At 40.4% G+C, this 24,832-nt stretch overlaps 1 non-coding gene and 3 pseudogenes across 1 annotated transcript; 3 read left to right on the plus strand and 1 right to left on the minus strand.

The window, feature by feature from the left end:
* Positions 1-5,753: 5,753 nt before the first annotated feature.
* Positions 5,754-8,369, plus strand: LOC138096895 (vomeronasal type-1 receptor 4-like; annotated as a pseudogene).
* A 9,178-nt stretch (positions 8,370-17,547) lies between these two features.
* Positions 17,548-18,458, plus strand: LOC138096896 (vomeronasal type-1 receptor 4-like; annotated as a pseudogene).
* A 2,349-nt stretch (positions 18,459-20,807) lies between these two features.
* LOC138096675 (prostaglandin E synthase 3-like) lies at positions 20,808-21,394 on the plus strand (annotated as a pseudogene).
* A 2,666-nt stretch (positions 21,395-24,060) lies between these two features.
* LOC138097268 (U6 spliceosomal RNA) lies at positions 24,061-24,167 on the minus strand. The gene has a single exon (XR_011146468.1). It is a non-coding gene; the product is annotated as a U6 spliceosomal RNA (small nuclear RNA).
* Between the last annotated feature and the right edge of the window lie 665 nt (positions 24,168-24,832).

Below are 24,832 nucleotides of genomic sequence, written 5' to 3' on the forward strand. Positions count from 1 at the left end.
GAAATAGCTCAACTGAAATTCCATCACCTCCACTAGCTTTGTTCATAGTGATGCTTTCTAAGGCCCACTTGACTTTACATTCCAGGATGTCTGGCTCTAGGTGAGTGATCACACCATCATGATTATCTTGGTCATGATAGCTGTGAAAAGAAGAGAAGCAAAAAGCGAAGGATAAAAGGAAAGATATAAGCATCTGAATGCAGAGTTCCAAAGAATAGCAAGGAGAGAAAAGAAAGCCTTCCTCAGCGATCAATGCAAAGAAATAGAGGAAAACAATAGAATGGGAAAGACTAGAGCTCTCTTCAAGAAAATTAGAGATACCAAGGGAACATTTCATGCAAAGATGGGCTCGATAAAGGACAGAAATGATATGGGCCTAACAGAAGCAGAAGATATTAAGAAGAGGTGACAAGAATACACAGAAGAACTGTACAAAAAAGATCTTTCACAACCAAGACATCACCAGATGGTCAACACCGAAATCAGACTGCTTATATTCTTTGCAGCTAAAGATGGAGAAGCTCTACACAGTCAGCAAAAACAAGCCTGGGAGCTGACTGTGGCTCAGATCATGAACTCCTTATTGCCAAATTCAGACTTAAATTGAAGAAAGTAGGGAAAACCACTAGACCATTCAGGTATGACCTAAATAAAATCCCTTATGATTATACAGTGAATGTAAGAAATAGATTTAAGGGACTAGATCTGATAGAGTGCCTGATGAACTATGGATGGCGGTTCATGACATTGTACAGGAGACAGGGATCCAGACCATCCCCATGGAAAAGAAATGCAAAAAAAAATGTCACATTAATCTCAGTTAAAGTCATTCCAGAAAATACAAGACTAGTGCTTCTCAAATCTGTCACCATCATTAAACCTGAGGAATGTCTGATTAATTTTCACAGCAAAGAGGAGACTAGGGAGTGATGACTACAATGTGACAGTTGGTATCTGGATCAATTCTTGGAAAAGAAAATGGATATAAAAGAGAAACTGAGAAAATATGAATAAAGTATTGACTTTAGTTAGCACAAATTAATTACTATTTGTTCATTAATTAAACAACTTGACACATACAAGATTTCAGAGTCACCAAGTGAATGTGAAATATAAGGAGACTCTGTATAGTCTTGCCATTTTGGAAAATCTAAAACTATTCTAAAATAAAATCTTCTTTAAACAACCCAACTTGACATAATTCTCGATACATAATTGTGTGAACCCCACAATTTTTCTCCTGAGTTATCCTTTGTAATACCTAACAAGAGGGTGCGATTCTCTGCTTGATTTTCAGCAATCTCAGCTAAGGGGTGGGAGAGGGTAAGGGTCTCCTTCAGGGCACACATAGAAGCCTTGGGGTTCTATATATGGTGCTGGAGTGGGGCATTCCAATCCCTGAGCTCAAACTCTTCATTCATCTCTTAGTCCAGCAACATTAGGAGCAAGCAGCCAATGTTAATACATTCATCAGTTTCTCCCAAATGTTCGAAAGTATTGTTAAGCAGAGTCACTCAGATACTTATCTAAGAGGTGATGGGGTGTATCCCATGCAGATGTGTTGGGAGTCTGTACTGCTGAATTGGGGCATGGACTCTCCATGCTCTTTACTGCTGGAAATGAACTCATTAGTGTCTTCACTTCTAATCAGATTCGAAGTGAAGTGAAGTGAAAATCGCTCAGTCGTGTCCAACTCTTTGTGACCTCATGGACTTAGTCTATGGAATTCTCCAGGCCAGAATACTGGATTGGTTACCTTTTCCCTTCTCCAGGGGATCTTCCCAACCTAGGGATTGAACCCAGGTCTCCACATTGTGGGCAGATTCTTTACCAGCTGAGTCACAACGGAAGGGCTTCAGAATCAAAAGCCATTTCCCAAAACCCAGGAACCAATGCAAAATTCTCCCTTAAATTCCATTTTTCTAGAATCACTCCTTATAATAGTGGACTCATGACATTATTCAATATTCCTAACATGAAATTCTCATACAGCAATGCTAATGAGTGTTGCACAACATTATGCAAACTTTAAATTCACAAACAACATAAGAAATGTGAAAAGTCTAATGCAAAACAGTACATGTACCTATTTTCTTTTTCTTTTTTTTATGTGGACCATTTTTAAAGTATTTATTGATTCTGTTACAATATTGCTTCTGTTTCACATTTTGCTTTTTGTCTGCAAGGGATGTGGGATCTTGGCTCCCTTTCCAGGGATCAAACCTGCACCCCTTGCACTAGGAGGTGAGTCTTAACTGCAGCACCACCAGGGAAGTTCCAGGTTCTCTCTCTCTCTCTATCTCTCTCTCTTTTTTTTTTAAATGAACTCCAGCTAAAGGCTTATCAGCTGTATATATCTTTTCAAAAAATTACTTCTTGGTTTCATTGACTTGTTCTGTTGGTGTTTTAATTTCTGATTTTTAAAATGCTCTTTGATTTATATCATTTCCTCTGTCTCCTATCTTTGACATTTTATGTAACTCCTTTTATAATTTCTTTAGATGGTGAGTTAGGTTGTTTATTTGAAATTTTTTCTTGTTTCTTCATGTAGGCTTTTATCGTTCTCAGTTTCTCTTAGAATTGCCTTTTCTATTTCTCGATTTTTATTATTTTTTTTCTTCCCTTTTTTGAGTTTATTTATTTATTTTTTTAATTTTTATTTTTACTTTATTTTACTTTACAATACTGTATCAGTTTTGCCATACATTGACATGAATCCGCCACGGGTGTACATGAGTTCCCAACCTGAACCCCCTTCCCACCTTCCACCCCATATCATCTCTCTGGATCATCCCTGTGCACCAGCCCCAAGCATCCTGTATCCTGTATTGAACCTAGACTGGCGATTCGTTTCTTACATGATAGTATACATGTTTCAATGCCATTCTCCCAAATCATCCCACCCTCTCCCTCTCCCTCAGAGTCCAAAAGTCCGTTCTATACATCTGTGTCTCTTTTGTTGTCTCGCATACAGGGTTATCATTACCATCTTTCTAAATTCCATATATATGTGTTAGTATACTGTATTGGTGTTTTTCTTTCTGGCTTACTTCACTCTGGATAATCGGCTCCAGTTTCATCCATCTCATTAGAACTGATTCAAATGTATTGTTTTTAATGGCTGTATTTCTCGATTTTTAAAGTTTCTGTTTTTATTTGCTTCAAGGTAATTTCTGATTTTCTTTTGATTTCCCATTGATCTACTGGTTTTTAGTAGTATTTTATTTAGTCTCTCTGTTTGATCCTCCTGAATTAAGTAATTGCTCAGACTATTGAGCCATCAGATCTAGATGATTTTATTTAAGAGCTACTCTTTTTGAACCCTCTCTTTGTTTCTGTGCATTTATTCTGCATCCCATTCTTATCACCAACAGAATTAAATAATAATAAAGTGTATTTTCTGACAAGATTTCCTTCATAACTGCCATGAAATTGTGAAAATGAGTCTAAATCAATTGATTTTATTTGTGCTAATGATTCATATAATGAGTTCTCCCATGTTCCTCCTTTCCCTTTTATCTCTTTGAATTTACCTCCCAGGTGATTGGACTCATTCCATTTCTCCACCTACACTTTAATTGATGGTTCAGATTAGTGGACTGTTGAGAAACATCTCATGGAAGTGAAGAGTCCAGAGAGACCCAAGTAGTTACCTCAATCATCTGTGTATTTCAGTATTTCTTATACTCTTCCATGCAAGACCCTGTCTGCCATTAGTGGTCAGGGAAAATAAGAAGGCTTTTGGAAACATTCCTTTAGTCTCCTAAAGGTGCTAACTAGAAACTTGTAATTGTTTCCAGTAATTAACAGCTGAGAGAAAAGTTTCCAGAAATGTTCTCAGATCCCAGGCCTGCACTCCCATTGCTGCTGCAGGTGAAATGATAATTGCAGCTCTGATGGGAGGAGAAGGGAAGACACAGCATCACAAACCTATATATCAGGGTCTGGCTGCCCCCCTCCTACACACATACTGGGTATAATGACCATCAGGGAGCCCACTCTCCTGGGAGCAGGAAGGTGCCAGGTAACAATGTTCTATTTCAGTCTGAGAGGCAGAGTCCGTACAAGAAAGGCAGATCAGGATGCTGAGTAAGCGATTATATCAGAAAGGCACAGTCTTCTGTGTAGTAACTGGATTCAGTGCCAACTCCAGGTGGGAACATGGGAATATTGTGAAGTATGAGCTGAACTGATAAAGAGAGATGGGGTCCTAATCCTAAACCATCTCAGGCAGTTTAACTGAATCCTCACTGACAGTGACTGTTGTGGCTTGGTCCAAGTGAAAAATGAAACCTGATTGTTTAAGGTGCTTAAAACTGTAGATGTAAAATAAATTCCCTCTTGAATCTACCGTAGGGGAAACATAGACTCTCCTCACTCAGGGTGAGGAGAGGTATAGCAATAAAAAGTATGACGAGTCTGCAAAAAATGTTATCCTGTGCAGAAAGTGTATCCAAATGGAAACAGTTTGAAGGAAAATGTTTTCTCTGACTCTGGATGTTAATGGAGACAGTAATTGTGTCCTCAATGAAAACATCCTGAGTCCACTGATTACGGTGAGGCTGTCTTCACTCAATATCATGAAATGTTAAGGAAAGTTCACATAATAATGCTGAGTTTCAGGGAGCAACTCTCAGTCGTATATCATATCGTTTCTGCCCATTTAAAAAGTATCTTAATATCAATCTAAATATGTGGTGTTTTCATTTATAAAATGCATAAAAATACATGCCTTGCAGGTTTTGATTTGTATATATCTCTGGTATGTTAATATCATTTGCAAATCCTAATTCATTGTCATATTTTCTATTACAAATAGATAATTGTATCACCTGAAAATAATAATTTAGTAACTCCTTACACTAATTAATCATGCATGAGTATTTTATGTCCCACAGTTTATGGCATTACATGTGACTATTTAACAATTTCTGGGATACACGGTATTATCACTGCTTTTCTGAAATAAAAGCAAAGGATCTTCCTGCTGGCATCTTAATTCTGAGCCATTCTCATTTTCATGACATTACCTTGTCTTGGGCAGGTTTCTGCCAGATTCTCACGGCAGCAGTGCATGTACATATACTAAGACAGCTAAAGCCTCAGTCACACTACATAGTGCCCTTCAGAATAAAACTTTACAAAACTGGAATCTTCTTATAATGGAAATTATAAAATAGTACCAGTCTAAAATCAAAGAACAAGTTGTGAAAAAAAGCTAAATATAAATCTGGATTTATATGAGCACAGGTAATTAACTTTTGGCAGAAATAGGGGATCGAAGCACTTTTTTTAACCAGTCCAGTGGGTTTCAAGTCCTCACTCTGTCCTAACAGTAGATTTTGACAAACACTCAACCGCTTTGTGGTTATCTTACCCTTCTCTGTATCATTAAGGTCAAATAAGTGTCTGGCTCATAGATTTTGAAGAATGAAGAACTGATCACGTGTAGAGCCTGCAGTGATTACTTTTATGTATTAGTGCTCTTTAAATTGGAGAAGAAAATGGCAACCCACTCCAGTGTTCTTGGCCTGGAGAATCCCAGGGATGGGGGAGACTGGTGGGCTGCCGTCTATGGGGTTGCACAGAGTCGGACACGACTGAAGCGCCTTAGCAGCAGCAGCTCTTTAAATATCATACATGCAACTGTTTATAAACTGCTAGTTTCCAAGTGGGAACTAATGTTAAGTGGAGAATATGAGATACCAGCTGACACTGTGTATGTAACCCACACCTCATGTTCCCAGGCAGGATATTCTAACTCACAAGACAAGTATCTGTCTGTGAACTGAGAGAATGAGCAGCAGCAAGTTGGCAATAGGCATAATCATCTTAACTCAGACGGTAGCTGGAATCCTGGGGAATTTCTCACTCCTTTGCCATCATATCATCCTTCACTTCACTGGCTCCAGGTTAAAGTTCACAGATTTGATTCTTCAGCACCTGACTGTGGCCACCTCCTTGATCCTCCTCTGTAAAGGGGTCCCCCAGACAATGGCAGTGTTTGGATGGAAGCATATGCGCAGTGATTTTGGCTGCAAACTTCTCTTCTTTTGCAGAGTGGGGAGGGGAGTGTCCATCAGTAGCATCTGCCTCTTGAGTGTCTTTCAGGTGATCACAATCAGTTCCTGGAGCTCCAGGTGGGCAGTGCTGAAAGTAATAGCTCCCAAGTATGTGGTTCTCTCTCTTTTCCTGTGTTGGATCCTGCAAATGCTGGTAAATGTCATTTTTCCTTTCCATATAACTGGCAAATGGAGTGACAAAAACATCACAGAGGAAAGAGATTTTGGCTACTATTCTGCTGTTCATCATGACAGAACCCTCAGAGAGGCATTGTCTGCAGTGTTGCTGTTATTTCCTGATGTTTGATGTTCGGGGCTCACGCTCTGGGCTGGCGGCTCCATGGTTCTCATCCTGTACAGACATAAGCAGTGAATCCAGTGCATTCGGGGGACCAACACCTTCCCCAGGACCTTCCCTGAGTCCAGAGCTACCAAAACCATCCTTCTCCTGGTAAGCACTTTTGTCTATTTTTATACTCTTTCCTCCATTTTTCAACTTGTTGTGTCTCTTTTTGATCATCTGAACTGTTTCCTTGTGAACAAGACTAATCATAGCAGCATGCTTCCCTACTGCCAGTTCCTTTCTGCTCATGAGCTGTGACTCCAGTGTACACAGGCTCTACTTTGCTTGGATAAGAAATAAGAAAATCCCCTACTATTATGTGATATATGTGAATTGTGTGTATTTCCACAGTGTACAGTTGCCAATTCATTCATTCCTTCACTTTCAGTGTCCAAAGAGATTTTTGAAGTGGAACCTAAATAAGAATTGCTTCCAGTCTGATTCATGTTGTTGGTAGAATTTGTTTCCTTTAATAGACTTACGTTTGAATTCTCTCCATAAGTTGAGTCCCCCTCCTGTTTTCAATCTCTTATCTTTCAGTTATCTCTATTTGACTTCTAAAGTTCAGATGAGTATAATCAACCCACCTTCCTTAACCAGAAAAATCTGTTTTAGTCGGGGGGGGGGGGGCGGGGGGCTGCTATACCAAGCATACCCCAGGTGACTGCTCCAAAATGGTGGAGCAAGAAAACTGTGAGCTCTTCACTTCTCATGGACACACCAAAGTTACAACTCTATACAGAGCAAATATTGATGAGGAAAACTGGAAGCTACCAGAAAAGGTCTGCTACAACTCAAGAAATGTAGAAGGATCCACAGCAAGACAGGTAGGAGGGTTGGAATCTCTGTATAGTCAAGAAATGTAGTGCTGGGTGCGTGACCTACATACAGGAGAATAATACAAGTACAGAGATTCTCCTCAAGGGGTGAGGGTTCTGAGCCCTACATGGAGCTCTAACACGGAGAAGATGAGCACCCAGAACATTTAGCTTTAAAATCCAGCAGGGCTTTCTTTCAGGAGAGCCAGAAGGCTGTGGGAAGTAGAGCCTCCTCTCTCTTTCTCTCTGTTTTTAGAGGTATAGTTGATTTACAATAGTGTGTTAGCCTCAGTGTACAGCAAAGTGACTTGGGTGTTTTCTTCAGATTATATGCCACTTTAGGTTATTACAAGATACTGAATATATTTCCCTGTACTATAAAGTAACTCTTTAAAAATAAAGAATATAAAAAACAGCAAGAGAAAAGGAACAAGTTACCTACAAGGAACACCTGTAAGGCTATCAATTGACTTTTCAGCAAAAACTCTGCAGGTCAATGGGTGTGGAACAGTATTACTTAAAAGATGAAAGGAAAATAGTGGATTGGCCAAGAAGTTCATTTGAGTTTTTCTGTAGGATCTTATGGAAAAACCCAAATGAACTTTTTGACCCAACCAATATCTGTAACCAAGAGTACTTAGCAAGGCTTTTGTTTAGGTTTGATGGAGAGGTAAAAAGTTTTATAGACAAGCAAAAGTTAAGAATTCAGCACTATGAAACCAGCTGTAAAAGAAATGTTAGAAGGACTTCTCTAAGCAGAAAAAAAGGCCACACTAGAAGCATGAACATTACAAAAGGAAAAATCCCATTGGTAAAGGTGGTAAATCAACCATGTTCAAAGCTAGTAAAATGCTTTAAAAATATAGTAAAAGCATCCATTTCCTCAGAAAGTAAAAAAGGAAGTAAAAGACATGTGCTTGGAAACCTGTAAGACACTGAGGAAAGAAATTACAACACAAACAGGTGGAAAGATATACCAGATTCATGGTTTGGGGGATTAGAATTGTAAAAATGAACACACCACCGAATATAAGCTATGTCTTTAGTGGAATCTCTTTTATGTTCCCATCCCTCCTGTAACTCTTATTCCCCACAGTGCAAATATGTGATGTGCCCTTAACGTTTTAGCTTAACGTTTTAGCTTAACCTCTGAGTTCCCTTAAATCACGCAGTGGACTTGAAACCTGCTGCAGCCTTCAAATCCATGTGCTGTTTACTCCTGCACCCCCTTTCCTCCTGTACTCTGCACCCCAGAATCTCTTGCCCTCACCTTACCCTCTCACCTGCCCCCCATGTCCTCTTGCTTTTCTCTCTCCATTACACCCACTCCCAGTCATACCCACAGGCATTCCAGAGTTTGTACCATACTCCCCACCTCAAGAGGCAAAGCTCTCAGAAATTTTTAAAAGATGCATGTCTAATATATTATCCTTGAGTCCTTTGACAGGATGGACAGAGGGTAAAATGCATATGTTTCTGCCCTTTTTCTGGCCTTCACTCCCCAGAAAAGATGGAGCCTTACCTTATACAAACACATGGTGGACGTAATAATCCTCTTGATGACTGAATAAATGATTCTTTGAAAGTGAGTGGGATTGTGTCTTTTATGTTGCTGTGTGAGTGAAGAGTGTGCAATAATGTGAGTGTGGTTCCACGTGTCATGAGCTTTTGTGAGTGTGGGATGAGTGTGGAGTATGGGGTGGTTAAGTATATATTTGAGGGCAAACACGTGCGTGTCAGACTATGTATGTGTATGTTTGTATTTGGAGTATATGTGGCCAGATATGATTGCATTCACTGACTTGGAAGCAGAGGGTCATGTGGTGGTGAAGAATGAGCAAGGGGGAAAGAAAACTTGAATTAGTAAAAATCTGTGAAAATGTATGTAATAGCTTTGTAGGATGGAGTCACTGTCTCCTTAAAATCTCATTAAATCTCTATTTACCTCATACTGGCTCTTCAAATGTTAGCACATTCAGAGATACTATTGCCATCTGTCTTGCGAAGCTTATAGTAAATGTACTAAATACAGATGCTCAGACAAAGACGTGCATTTTGCTGAGAGCTGTGGCCAGAGACCAGGAGATGACGTCTGCAGAGAACAATGAGCGGTCTGGCCTTGTCCTCGGCTGCTGTACCCCTTGCGTCTCTTCCTTGTCTGGTGCTAATCTATAATAAACCATAACTGTGAGGAGAAGAGCGCCAGTTAGTTCTGAGTCCTTCAAGAGTATTACCGAAATGGGCATGGGTTTGGGAAAGCCCACACTTGCAGTTGGAGTCAGAAGTGGATGTGCTTTTGTGTGAACTGTGTTTCCTTTAACTTCCCAGCGGGACCAAAAACACACGTGGGAACTATTGAGTAGACCTTGTTCAGACTGTGGGTGTGTCTGTTGGAAAATCCGAAGCAGTGATGGAGTTTCTTACTTTAAGTGTCTTCATCAATCTCGTAACCAATGAGTGCTCCTTAATGAAATTTCAGCACAAGTGTAAAGACCTCTGGTAACAATCCAATGCTGTTGAGTTGAGAAAGCAGCACTGGCTTGTCTGAGTTTAAAAGAATCGTAAAAACAATCTGTTATACCACCTGATCCTTGTGCTTTTTTTATAAAGGATGCTTTTCAAAATGCTCTGTTTTCTGTGGTATATCCCTATTTGCACTTAATGTCATTGTTAACATCAGTCAGTCAGCTCTGTCACGCAGTCATGTCTAACTCTTTGTGACCCCACAGAAGCAGGCCAGGCTTCCCTGTCTATCACCAACTCCCGAAGCTTGCTCAAACTCATATCCATCGAGTTGGAGATGCCATCCAACCATCTCATTCTCTGTTGTCCCCTTCTCTTCCTGCCTTCAATCTTTCCCAGAATCAGGGTCTTTTCAAATGAGTCAGTTCTTTACAACAGGTGGCCAAAGTATTCAAGTTTCAGCTTCAGCATCAGTCCTTCCAATGAATATTATGACTGATTTCCTTTAGGAAGGACTGGTTGGATCTCCTTACAGTCCAAGGGACTCTCAAGAGTCTTCTCCATCACCACAGTTCAAAAGCATCAATTCTTCCATGCTCAGCTCTCTTTATAGTCCAACTCTCCCATCTATACATGACTACTGGAAAACCATAGCTTTGACTAGATGGACCTCTGTCAGCAAAGTAATGTCTCTGCTTTTTAATATGCTGTCTAAGTTTCTTCCAAGGAGCAAGAATCTTTTAATTTCATGGCTGCAGTCACCATCTGCAGTGATTTTGAAGCCCAAGGATATAGTCTGTCACTGTTTCCACTGTTTCCCCATCTATTTGCCATGAAGTGATGGGACCGGATGCCACAATCTTCATTTTTTGAACATTGAGTGTTAAGCCAACTTTTTCACTCTCCTCTTTCACTTTCATTAAGAGGCTCTGTAGTTCTTCTTCACTTTCTGCTTTAAAGGTGGTGTCATTGGCATATCTGAGGTTATTGATTTTTCTCCCGGAGATCTTGATTCCAGCTCATGCTTCATCCAGCCTGGCATGTCACATGATATATTCTGCATATAAGTTAAATAAGCAGGGTGACAATACACACCCTTGAAATGCTCCTTTCCTGATTTGGAACCAGTCTGTTGTTCCATGTCCAGTTCTAACTATTGCTTCTTAACCTGCATTCAGATTTTGCAGGAGGCCAGTCAGGAGGTCTGGTACTGCCATCTCTTCAAGGATTTCCCACAGTTTGTTGATTCCCACAGTGGAAGGCTTTGGTGTAGTCAATAAAACAGAAGTAGATGTTTTTCTGGAACTCTGTTGCTTTTTTGATGATCCAATTGATGTTGACAGTTTGATCTCTGGTTCCTTTGCCTTTTCTAAATGCAGCTTGAAGATCTGGAAATTCACAGTTCACATCATGTTGAAGCCTGGTTTGAAAAGTTTTGAACATTACTCTGCTAGCATGTGAGATGAGTGCAATTGTGCAGTACTTTGAGCATTCTTTAGCATTGCCTTTCTTTGGGATTGGAATTAAAACTGATCTTTTCCAGTTCTGTGCCCATTGCTGTCTTCCAAATTTGCTGGCATATTGAATGTAGCACTTTCACAGCATTCTTTTAGGATTTGAAATAGCTCAACTGGAATTCCATCACCTCCACTAGCTTTGTTTGTAGTCATGGTTCCTAATTCCCACTTGACTTCACATTCCAGAATGTCTGGCTCTAAGTGAGTGATCACACCATTGTGGTTATCTGGGTCATGAAGATCTTTTTTGTATAGTTCTTCTGTGTATTCTTGCCACCTCTTCTTAATATCTCTTGCTTCTGTTAGATCCATACCATTTTTGTCCTTTATTGTGCCCATCTTTGCATAAGATGTTCCCTTCAGTTCAGTCGTTCAGTTGTGTCCAGATATTCCCTTGGTATCTCTAATTTTCTTGAAAAGATCTCTAGTCTTTCCAATTCTACTGTTTTCCTCAATTCTACTGTTTTGCTCTATTTCTTTGCACTGATCACTGAGGAAAGCTTTCTTATTGCTCCTTGCTATTTTTTGGAACTCTGCATTCAAATGGGTATATCTTTCCTTTTCTCTTTGCTGTTCACTTCTCTTCTTTTCTCAGCTATTTGTAAGGCTTCCTCAGACAACCATTTTGTCTTTTTCCATTTCTTTTTCTTGGGGATGGTCTTGAACATTGGCTTCTGTACAATGTCACGAACCTCTGTCCATAGTTCTTCAGGCACTCTATCTATCAGATCTAATCCCTTGAATCTATTTGTCACTTCCACTGCATAATCATTTGGGATTTCACTTAGGTCATACCTGAATGGTCTAGTGGTTTTCCCTACTTTATTCAGCTAAAGTCCAGTTTGGCAATAAGGAGTTCATTTTCTGAGCCACAGTCAGCTCCCGGTCTTGTTTTGTGCTTGAGGGCATTATAATAAAACATCTTTAAATTAACGTTCACTTCTTCAGACCCAGTACCAGTAAGGAAAATGCCTTACTGGCATTTCCCTTTGAACTGCTGATTTTTAAGAAGTGGTTTTAAAACAAAATCATGAAAAGTAGATTATATGGGTTGCATATGACCAACTTCAACAGAAAAGTACCATATCTGTAAAGTACCATTTCTTAGAAACTTTTCCGTATTTCCATTTCCAAATTAAATTATTTAATTTGGTTGTTGCGCTGGGTCTTCGTTGCACTTCATGGCCTTCTTATCGTGGTGGCTTCTCTGGTTGCAGCTCCCAGGCTCCAGAGCACAGTCTCATAGTTGTGGCGCCCCAGCTTAGTTGCCCTACACCAAGTAGGATCTTCCCGGACTAGGGCTTGAACCTATATCCCCCTGCACTGGCAGGCAGATCCTTATTCACTGTACCACCGGGGAAGTCTCAAATTAACCTGTTTTTAATTATACAAATGATAAAGTAACATCATGCATGTTCTTCCTTTTATTCCTATCCCAGATATTCTTCTTGTAGTAGTGCAGCTTAGAAGTCCAAAGATGAAGGATGAACCAGATTTTTAGTGGAAGAGCTTCTCAGGGAATCAGGCAATCCTGAGACACACATAACTCACTACTAATCACTCAGACATCAGCATGACTCCTCCTTCAACAGGTGACCTTCTGTGCCATCAGGGATCATGAAAAATTACAAGCCTCTTCCCAAACACATCACTGGTCTCTTTGGAGATACTCACCAGAAAGTCATAATTGGTTTTGGTAATTAGCAACTCAAAAACAGTTTTTCAGAAAGATCATTAGCGCCTCAAGCATGTCCTGTTATTACCACTTCAAATGACATGATAACTGCATTCTGAGGGAAGATGAGGTCACAGAACATAAACCTATATCTCAGGGTCTGACCGCCTCCCTCCCACTCACATCCTGGCTGTCATGACCTTCACCCTGAGCCCACCATCCTGGCAGTGGAAAGGAGTCAGGCGAGTATTTTCTATTTCAGCCCAAGAGACAGAGTTTATGGAAAGAAGTCTGTAAGTGTTCATGTCTGGAAAAGGGATTTGGGGTGTAAGAACAGATTCAGTGGCAAAGCTAGACAGGGAAGCAGAATAAGACTGTAGGTATGAGCTGAGCTTGTAAAGAGATGTGAGGATTCTAAACCCTGCCTCATGCCTCCTGGTGTCGTTGAATGAAATCTTCACTGTGGGTGATCAATGTTGAATCATCACAGTGAGGATGAAGAATCATTTTTTTAAGGTCTTAAGGCTTTTTGTTTTGAAATCATTTTGATGTTACCTTGCATGCATGCTTGCAGGCTCAGTTGTGTCCAACTCTTGGTGGCCCCGTGGACTATAGCCCACCAGATTCCTCTGTCCATGGAATTTTCCAGGCAAGAATACTGGAGTGAGTTGCCATTTCCTCCTCAGAGGATCTTCCCAACCCAGGCATTGAACCCACGTCTCTCTCATTGCAGGCGGATTATTTACTGCTGAGCCACCAGGGAAGCCAGGATAGTACAGTAACAATTTTCTAATCCTCTGCATACATTGAGAATATGAGTTTGTTTCTGGATAAAAAAAATTTTTTTAATCAAGCTCTAGGAATATAATACACTTACTAGATACAGTGATTATCTCCTTTGAAAACATTCGAGGTCTAACAACTGTGGAGAGATGCTTTCCCTACTCAAGTTAGAGAAGTAACATTTAAGGAAAAGATTACTTTTTAATTATGAATGTTAAGATATAGTCAATGGTTAATGCTGAAAATAATGCCCTCAGGAAAATAATGTACCTCTGGCAGGTACAAAAATCAAAGAAAACACTTCATGTGATGTAGTACGATAGTAATGCATCCATCATAAGCGCTATTTAAAGGTTACATATTCAACTCTGTGAAGCCTCTTAATATTTACTTGAGACCATGAACCTCTCAAGTAAATATTTGTCAAGGCAAACATGGGATTTCCATTGATCTGAAGACTGTAGCCCACAGCACATGTTCCAAAACAGGATCCTCTCATTCTGAAGACAAAACACCAGTCACCAACAACTGGCAGAATGGCCTCAGGGGCTTTGTAAAGAAGGGTCTGCTCATTTCAGACTACAGGAGGAATCCTAGCATTTTCTTCCTTTACCATTATCTCTTCCTAAAGGTTGAGATCCGCACATTTGATCCTCAAGCACGCATATACAGTCGCTTCTTGGCCATTCTCTTTAAAGCATCCCCATGACATTGGTAGTTGTTAGTTAAAGCATGTCTTCAGTGACATATCCAATTTTCTATCCTCACAGACATGGCAGGGTATGTCCATGGGCACCTCCTGCCTCTTATGTGTCTCTAGCCATCACGATCCTCCCCAGGAACTAGAGTTGGGTAGAAAGGAAAAGCTCCAAAGGAGTGGAGGTTTCTTATTCCTCTGATGGACCTTGTATAAGCTGCTGCTGCTGCTGCTAAGTCGCTTCAGTCGTGTCCGACTCTGTGCAACCCCATAGACAGCAGCCCACCAGGCTCCCCTATGCCTGGGATTCTCCAGGCAAGAACACTGGAGTGGGTTGCCACTTCCTTCTCCAATGCATGAAAGTGAAAAGTGAAAGCGAAGTTGCTCAGTCATCTCCAACTCTTAGCGACACTATGGACTGTAGCCTACCAGGTATAAGCTGGTGTATATCAATTCCCAGTGCATAGACTTGCCGAATGAAGCAATAGATGAACAAAAAGAGCAAAGATCTGGGATACCACTCTTCTGAATTATAAAATCAGTGACTCATTATATGCAGCCATGTTGTTATTGTCTGATGTTCGTTGTTGGGCTCATGATCAGGACTTGTGGCTCTCTCAGGCTTATCCTCTACAGACACAATCAGCAGATCCAACATTCAAAGAAATAGCTTTTCCCCAGTTTCTTTAAAATCTATTTTTTGTAATAGATTTTATTTTAAGTTAAAAACATATGCACAGGTTATAAGTACACAGCCTAGTGGAGTCTCGGGAATGACCACATCTCTTTAGGCAATGAGTGGATAAAAAAAAAAAAAACAGACTGTTGAGCTTCCCTGCTGGCTCAGTGGTAAGGAGTCAGGCTGCCAATACTGAGCTCACGTGCTGCAGTGAATGAAGCCTGAACACCCTAGAGCTTGAGCTCCACAACAAGAGAAGCCACTGCAATGAGAAACCTGAGCACTGCAACTAGAGAGTAGACCCTGCTCTCTGCAACTAGAGAAATGCCCATGCAACAGTGAAGACCCAACACAGCCAAAAGTCAATAAAGAAAATTATATATATATATATATGTGTGTGTGTGTGTGTGTGTGTGTGTATGTGTGTATATATATGTATATGAATGAAACCGAATGTTGTGGGTCACCTAGAAACCCTCTATACTCCAAGTCTCTATTCCCAAGACTATAGTTTTCTTGAATCTATTTGTAGGTCAGAATTTTTGGTAAGAGCTTTACAACTATTCTAACATTTAAGAGATTAGATCACTTTTACCTGCTTCATACTTAAATGGAATCATAGGGTCTGAAAACCTTCATATCGGCCTTTTCTCCCAGTTGCATATGATTTTGGGGAATCTATTTGTATGTCATTGTTCTAGTCATTAACTTGTGTCCAACTGTTTACAATCCCGTGAACTGTAGCACTGTAGGCTTCCCTGCACTTCCCTATCTCCTGGAGTTTGCTCAAGCTCATGTTCATTGAGTTGGCGACGCTACCTAACCATCTCATCCTGTTCCCCCTTCTCCTCCTGCCCTCAGTTTTTCCCAGCATCAGGGTCTTTTCCAGTGAGTCATCTCTTCACATCAGGTAGTCAAAGTATTGGAGCTTCAGCATCAGTCTTTCCAATGAATAGTCAGGGTTGATTTCCTATAGAATTGACTGATATGATCTCCTTTCAGTCCAAGGGACTCTCAAGAGACTTCTCTAGCACCAAAATTTGAAAGCATCTATTCTACAGCACTCAGCTTTCTTTCTGGTCCAACTTTCATATCCACACATGACTACTCCGTATTATTGCATTTAATTATTAGTATACATTAGCATTGCTGTGTGATTATCAAAGGATTAATTCTACTGATTTATTCTACTGTTCACGGACAACTGGGTAGTTTTGATTTTAGGGCTATTATGAGTAATGTGTGGGCTTCCCAGGTGGCTCAGTGGGTAAATATCTGCCAGCAATTCAGAAGAAACAGGTTTGATTCCTGCACTGGGAAGATCCCCTGGAAGAGGGCATGGCAACCCACTCCAATATTCTTGCCTGGAGAATCCCTGGTAGGCTACAGTCCATAGGGTCTCAAATAGTCAGACACAACTGAAGTGACTGAGCATGCACACACACATGAATAATGGGTAAGTGCTAGCATATAAATTCTGCTAGTCTTGATGATACACATAGGAGAGGAATTGTTGAAACATAAATTACATCTAGTCTCCAAAATTTTGTTCCAATTTTAATATCTGATTGAGATTCTTGGTCGACCCACATCTTTGTCAAAACGTTATATTTCTATCATTTCCATTCTAGTCTTCTGGATGGTGTTTGATGTGTAGGTAGTGGTTATATTTTCCTTTTCCTGATTCCTAAGGACATTAAATATTTTTTACATATGTATTATCCATTGGATAACTATTGAGGTTTCTGTTGAAACGGTTTGGTCATGTTGTATTCTACTTTGTGCTGGTGACAAATCTTTGTGTGTGTGTGTGTGTGTGTGTGTGTGTGTGTGTGTGTGTTGATGTGAGCCAGTCTTAATAGAAGCTAAAGTCATTTTGCCATATGGTTTATATGTTTTGTGGTATTTCAGATATATTTTTAATTTAAAATTTTGAAATTGTTTTTCTAAAAATTGCATAACTTTTAAAATTAGAAATGGAATCTATTCAGAATAGATTTGTCTGATGATATGGGCAGTGATTGAAGTGTTACTTTCTCCAGTCTGGTTAGCAAATTTCAGCTAATTCTTGAAATGTTGTAATAAGCTCTCTTTCCAATTACTCTCACTTGTCATTGCTTCCTCGAGGTTAACTCGGCTTCATCCTTATTCCTGACTTTTCCTTGAAATACACCAGCTATCTCTCCATCTCTTCCTGTCTCATGAAACCTTGGCAAATCTATAGGAGCACAAAAGTAACATTACACTTGCTGTCAAAAAACATCAATGAGACATTTTACTCAGAAGAATGACTGTCACTATTTAAAGGAAAATATTCTGGGGACATCTGTGGTGTTCCAGTAGCTAAGATTCAGCGCTCCCAATGCAGGGGGCCTGGGTTCAATCCCTAATCAGGGAACTAGATCCCAGATGCCACAATGAAGATCAAAGATCTGGTGCAGCCTAATAAATAAATAATAAAGATACAGACCCTTTAAAAGAAGGAGAACACTTTCATTTAAAAATATTGAATGAAAAAAATAACCCCCAGAGATTTGGCCCTAGGAATAATATTCATATCACAGATTATGATTGGAATACTGGGCAATTTCTTCCTTCTTTACCATTACCTATTTCTTTACCACACTCAATGCAGGATGAGAGCCACGGTTATGATTCTGAAACACCAGACTATAGTCAACTCCTTGATCATTCTCTCTAAAGGAGCCCCTCAGACAACTACAGCTTTGGGGTAGAAACACATTTTCAGTGATTTTGCCTGCAAACTTATTTTGTATGTTGAGAGAGTGGGCAGGAGTATGTCCATTGGCACCACCTGCCCCTTGAGTGTGTTTCCGACCATCACGATCAGCCCCATGAACTCCTGTTGGAAGAATCTTAAAGTCAAAGCCCCAAAGTACATTGCCTCCCATTTCCTTCTGCTGGATCCAGTGCCTGTTTGTACGTCTCATTTTTCCTCTGTATGCATTATATGTTTCTGACAAAAGGCACAGCACAAACATGAGAAATACAAGAGATTCAGGGTACTGTGTTGCCACAGATCTTGAGAAAATCTCAGGCTCAGTATATGCAGCTTTGGTCGTGTTCCCTGAAGTTTCACTTTCTGTGCTCATCTTCTGGGCCAGTGGCTCTATGATTCTCACCCTGTACAGACACAGTCAGAGAGTCCAGTATATTCACAAGGCTAGTGTGTCTCCCAGATCCTCCACTGAGCCCAGAGCCACCCAAAGCATCCTACTCTTGGCGAACACCTTCATGTGTTTCCACATTCTGCATCTTTAACGTTACTCTTGCTCTTTTTCGTAATCCCAGTTGGTGGTTGGTGAATACAGCCAGCCTGATTTCTGTGTGTTTTCCCTTTATTGGCCCCTTTCTGCTCATGAGCTGTGACTTCGCTGTATCCAGTCACTGCAATCATTGATGAGGAACTCAATACACTATCCACTAATCTTATCAGAAAAATGTAAATTATATGTCTAAATATGTATTGGGGTATAGTTGATCTACAACATTGTAATAGTTTCAGGTGTAGAGCAAAGTGATTCAGTTATACATGTATTTTTTCATTTTCAGATTATTTTCCCATTAATTTATTATGGGATATTGAGTAAAATTCCCTATGCTATACAGTAGGTCCTTGTTTGTTATGTATTTTATATATAGTACTGTGTATCTGTTAATCCCAAACTCCCAATTTATCTCTCCCTCCCACGTTTCCCCTTTGGTAACCATAAGTTTGTTTTTGAAATCTGAGTCTCTTCCTGTTTTCTAAATAAGTTCATTTGTATCATTCTTTAATTAGATTCCAAAAATAATAATAAATTAGATTCCACATATGAGTGATATCATATATTTGTCTTTCTCTGTCTGACTTACTTCACTTAGTATGACAATCTCTAGGTCCATGGTGTTATTTTTCCACAACTGTCAGGTGTTCATTCACTCATGAGCATAAGGTCACTGGACAGTATATAAGGAAGTCACATGTCTTTCAAAGTAATGAGTGTGGGAATTTCATCGTTGGTGAATACACAACCTACATGGGCAGAATGGAGAGGAATAAAGAGCTCTGCCTCTTTCTGATGCCTAGTAACCTGAATGTCATAGTCCTTTTTAAAAAAATTAATTCTATATTGAACTCTCATTGATTAACAATGTTGTGATAGTTTTAAGGAGATAGCAAAGGGACTCAACCATACATATAAGTGTATCCATTCTCCCTCAAACTCCCCTCCCATCCATGTTGCCACATAACATTGAGCAGAGTTCCCAGTGCTAAATAGTAGGTTCTTGTTGGTTATCCATTTTTAATATAGCAGTGTGTACATGTCCACCCCAAATTCTCTAACTATCCCTTTCCCTCAATCTTCCCCTCTACTTAGACAACCATTTTGTTATCTAAGTCTGTGAGTCTCTTTCTGTTTTGTAAATAAGTTCATTTGTACCATTCTTAAATTAGATTCTAAAAAATAATAATTCATTAGATTCCACATATGAGTGATATCATATATTTGTCTTTCTGTGTCTGACTTACTTTACTTAGTATGGAGTTTTAGTGACTGACTCATTTTCCCATCCCCAACTGTCCTTGGGAGAAATATGGTAGCTTCCCAGGGATTCTTAAAGCCATGTGGAGGGCAGAAGGGACGGCCAGGTGTCCTTGGATCCCTAGATCCCAAAGCCCAAAGCTTCGTCTCTGAAAGAAGCAATGAGCCTAGAATATCGAAATCAGGAAAAACATTAAGGAGAGAATGCAGGACTGGGATCTCCCATTCCAGTGGATAATTTTCCTGCCCAGTTCAGACAATAAAAATGTGAGCAGGATCATCCATTTCTGCCACCAAAATGGCAAGCTCCTCCAAAACGGTCAGGCATATATTTCAGTGATTTACCCCCAGTAAAGAAATGAGTAGAAATTCCTTTGCAAAAAGGTATGACACAGTCTGTCTCTGACTAATTCCAAATCCTTTAATACCAGAGCTTTCTTCATCCACAGTAGAGACACTGAAACTCAGGACTCAGGAGCATAAGCCACTGACTTCGTGGAGCACAACAAACTGTGGGAAATTCCTCAAGAGATGGGAATACCAGAACACTTTACCTGCCTCTGAAGAAATCTGTATGCAGGTCAAGAAGCAACATAGAACCAGACATGAAAAAATGGACTGGTTCCAAATTGGGAAGGGAGTATGTCAAGGCTGTGTGCAGTCATCCTGTTTATTTAACTTACATGCAGAGTACATCATCGAAATGCTGGGCTGGATGAAGCACGACCTGGAATCAAGATTGCCAGGAGAAATACCTCAGATACGCAGATGACACCACCCTTATGGCAGAAAGCAAAGAGGAACTGAACAGCCTCTTGATGAAAGTGAAATAGGAGAATGAAAGCTGGCTTAAAACTAAACATTCAAAAAACAGAAAAAAAGAGTGCGCATGCGCGGCGGCTAGGCCCGGGCATTTTTGCTGCGGACCAGCCATCCTGCCTCACCACCCCTCGCTCGCACGCACGCACATTCATTCTCTGTCCTCGAGCCCCTTTTACTACACTTTGCTCTTCTCTCCTACTGGAGGAGTCGCTCTCCCCGCGCGGTGCATTCTGGGGAGCCAGGTCGAGCCCACCGCCGCCTCAGTCGCTTGAGGAAAGCGAAAAGAGGCCGTGACTGGGGAGAAGACGCCAGGGTTGCCACCGGAGAGGAGTCGCCTGCCCAGGAGCTGCCGCTGGAGAGGCCCGCCCACCTGTTTGCCCGTCCCCCTGCCCCGTTTCACGATGCAACCTACTTCTGCAAAGTGGTATGATCGAGGGACTATGTCTTCATTGAGTTTTGTGTTGAAGACAGTAAAGATGTGAATGTAAATTTTGAAAAATCAAAACTTACATTCAGTTGTCCTGAAGGAAGTGATAATTTTAAACATTTAAATGAAATTGATCTTTTTCACTGTATTGATCCAAATGATTCCAAGCATAAAAGAACGGACAGATCGATTTTATCTTGTTTATGAAAAGGAGAATCTGCCCAGTCATGGCCAAGGTTAACGAAAGAAAGGGCAAAGCTTAATTGGGTTAGTGTGGACTTTAATAATTGGAAAGACTGGGAAGATGATTCTGATGAAGACATGTCTAATTTTGATCGTTTCTCTGAGATGATGAACAACATGGGTGGTGATGAGGACGTAGATTTACCAGAAGTAGATGGAGCAGATGATGATTTACAAGACAGTGATGATGAAAAAATGCCAGATCTGGAGTAAGGGATATTGTCATCGCTGGATTTTGAGAAAGAAAAACAACTTCTCTGCAAGATTTCATAATTGAGAGAATTCCTGAGTTGATAGCTCTAAAGGCAGATGCTGTATTTGCCTCCTTTAACCCATTTTTATTTAACTTATATGCAGAGTACATCATGAGAAACGCTGGACTGGAAGAAACACAAGCTGGAATCAAGATTGCCAGGAGAAATAGCAATAACCTCAGATATGCAGATGACACCACCCTTATGGCAGAAAGTGAAGAGAAACTAAAAAGCCTCTTGATGAAAGTGAAAGAGGAGAGCGAAAAAGTTGGCTTAAAGCTCAACATTCAGAAAATGAAGATCATGGCATCTAGTCCCATCACTTCATGGGAAATAGATGGGGAAACAGTGTAAACAGTGTCAGACTTTATTTTGGGGGGCTCCAAAATCACTGCAGATGGTGACTGCAGCCATGAAATTAAAAGACACTTACTCCTTGGAAGAAAAGTTATGACCAACCTAGATAGTATATTCAAAAGCAGAGACATTACTTTGCCGACTAAGGTCCGTCTAGTCAAGGCTATGGTTTTTCCTGTGGTCATGTATGGATATGAGAGTTGGACTGTGAAGAAGGCTGAGCGCCTAAGAATTGATGCTTTTGAACTGTGGTGTTGGAGAAGACTCTTGAGAGTCCCTTGGACTGCAAGGAGATCCAACCAGTCCATTCTGAAGGAGATCAACCCTGGGATTTCTTTGGAAGGAATGATGCTAAAGCTGAAACTCCAGTACTTTGGCCACCTCATGTGAAGAGTTGACTCATTGGAAAAGACTCTGATGCTGGGAGGGATTGAGGGCAGGAGGAAAAGGGGACTACCGAGGATGAGATGGCTGGATGGCATGATGGACGTGAGTCTGAGTGAACTCCGGGAGATGGTGATGGACAGGGAGGGCTGGCGTGCTGCGATTCATGGGGTCGCAAAGAGTTGTACACGACTGAGTGACTGAACTGAACTGAATCCATTTTTCTTTTTTTTTGAAATTTTTAGTTTTTTTTTTTTTTTTTTTTTACTTTACATACATTGACATGAATCCACCACAGGTGTACATGAGTTCCCAACCCTGAGCCCCCTCCCACCACCCTCCGCATATCATCTCTCTGGGTCATCCCAGTGCACCAGCCCCAAGCATCCTGTATCCTGCATTGAACCTAGACTAGCGATTCGTTTCTTACATGATAGTATACATGTTTCAATGCCATTCTCCCAAATCATCCCACCCTCTCCCTCTCCCACAGAGTCCAAAAGTCTGTTCTTTACATCTGTGTCTCTTTTGCTGTCTCGCATATAGGGTTATCATTACCATTTTTCTAAATTCCATATATATGTGTTAGTATACTGTATTGGTGTTTTTCTTTCTGGCTTACTTCACTCTGTATAATCGGTTCCAGTTTCATTCACCTCTTTAGAACCGTCTCAAATGTATTCTTTTTAATGGCTGAGTAATACTCCACTGTGTATATGTACCACAGCTTTCTTATCCATTTGTCTGCTGATGGACATCTAGGTTGCTTCCATGTCCTGGCTATTATAAACAGTACTGTGATGAACATTGGGGTACATGTGTCTCTTTCAATTCTGGTTTCCTCGGTGTGTATGCCCAGCAGTGGGATTGCTGGGTCATAAGGCAGTTCTATTTGCAGTTTTTTAAGGAATCCCCACAGTGTTCTCCATAGTGGATGTACTAGTTTGCATTCCCACAAACAGTGTTAGAGGGTTCCCTTCTCTCCACACCCTCTCCAGCATTTATTGCTTGTAGACTTTTGGATCGCAGCCATTCTGACTGGTGTGAAATGGTACCTCATTGTGGTCTTGATTTGCATTTCTCTGATAATGAGTGATGGAGAAGGCAATGGCACCCCACTCCAGTACTCTTGCCTGGGAAATTCCATGGATGGAGGAGCCTGGTGGGCTGCAGTCCATGGGGTCGCTAAGAGTCGGACACGACTGAGCGACTTCACTTTCACTTTTCACTTTCATGCATTGGCAAAGGAAATGGCAACCCACTCCAGTGTTCTTGCCTGGAGAATCCCAGGGACGGGGGAGCCTGGTGGGCTGCCATTGATGGGGTCGCACAGAGTCAGGCACGACTGAAGCGACTTAGCAGCAGCAGCAGCAGATAATGAGTGATGTTGAGCATCTTTTCCTGTGTTTGTTAGCCATCCGTATGTCTTTGGAGAAATTTCTATTTAGTTCTTTGGCCCATTTTTTGATTGGGTCGTTTTTTTTTCTGGAATTGAGCTGCAGGAGTTGCTTGTATATTTTTGAGATTAGTTGTTTGTCAGTTGCTTCATTTGCTATTATTTTCTCCCATTCTGAAGGCTGTCTTTTCACCTTGCTTATAGTTTCCTTTGTTGTGCAGAAGCTTTTAAGTTTAATTAGATCCCATTTGTTTATTTTTGCTTTTATTTCCAGTATTCTGGGAGATGGGTCATGGAGGATCCTGCTGTTATTTATGTCGGAGAGTGTTTTGCCTATGTTCTCCTCTAAGAGTTTTATAGTTTTTGATCTTACATTTAGCTCTTTAATCCATTTTGAGTTTATTTGTGTATATGGTGTTAGAAAGTGTTCTAGTTTCATTCTTTTACAGGTGGTTGACCAGTTTTCCCAGCACCACATGTTAAAGAGACTGTCTTTAATCCATTGTATATTCTTGCCTCCTTTGTCAAAGATAAGGTGTCCATAGGTGTGTGGGTTTATCTCTGGGCTTTCTGTTTTGTTCCATGTATCTATAAAAAATATGGAATGCTTCACGAATTTTCGTGTCATCCTTGCGCAGGGGCCATGCTAATTTTCTCTGTATCATTCCAATTTTAGTATATGTGCTGCCGAAGCGAGCACCTTTAACCCATTTTTCAACCTGTTTGTTTTTTTTAAGGTCTCACTAAGGGTTGATATGTACCATTGTATGGGGCAGTTTTAAGTCAGCTAAGGCGATAACCTTGTGCATGAACATTTCCCAGATTTCCATGATGCTGTTGAGGCCCTAGGCAATTGACACAGCAGTTGTGATAAATAAAAATATCACCTAAGTCTCCTTTACTCATAACTTAGATACTGACATGATAGGAAACTCTCTGGTTTAGGGAAAGTAACTAAATTTTAGATTTTAGAACATGGACTCAAAAGTGGCTGAAAGAATTGGTTGATACTTTAAACTGGTAACATGTTATTCCTCTGGCATATCCTTCAGGATTGTTCCACTAAAGTTTTATTTTTCAAAAAATTTACTTCACATTATTGTATGTAAGTGATCACTTGTCAGTGTTCCAGATGTATCTTAGCTAAAACTAGTGAATGCCCTAACTTAGATGGTTTTGAAGCCTGGACATTTGGTATTGTTTGACCCTTAAACTTTTACATCTCTTAGCATGGAGTACGAAGAAAGGCTGTACATTGCTGCTTGAGAGTCTGTACATTTAGGCCAAATTTGTATTTACACTGTCAGTATGGCAAATGAGTGGCAAAAAATGTTAATACACTATTGGATTTTTTATTCCTGTTTT

Source organism: Capricornis sumatraensis, chromosome 20 (genome assembly GCF_032405125.1).
Source record: "Capricornis sumatraensis isolate serow.1 chromosome 20, serow.2, whole genome shotgun sequence".
Lineage (NCBI taxonomy): Eukaryota > Metazoa > Chordata > Mammalia > Artiodactyla > Bovidae > Capricornis > Capricornis sumatraensis.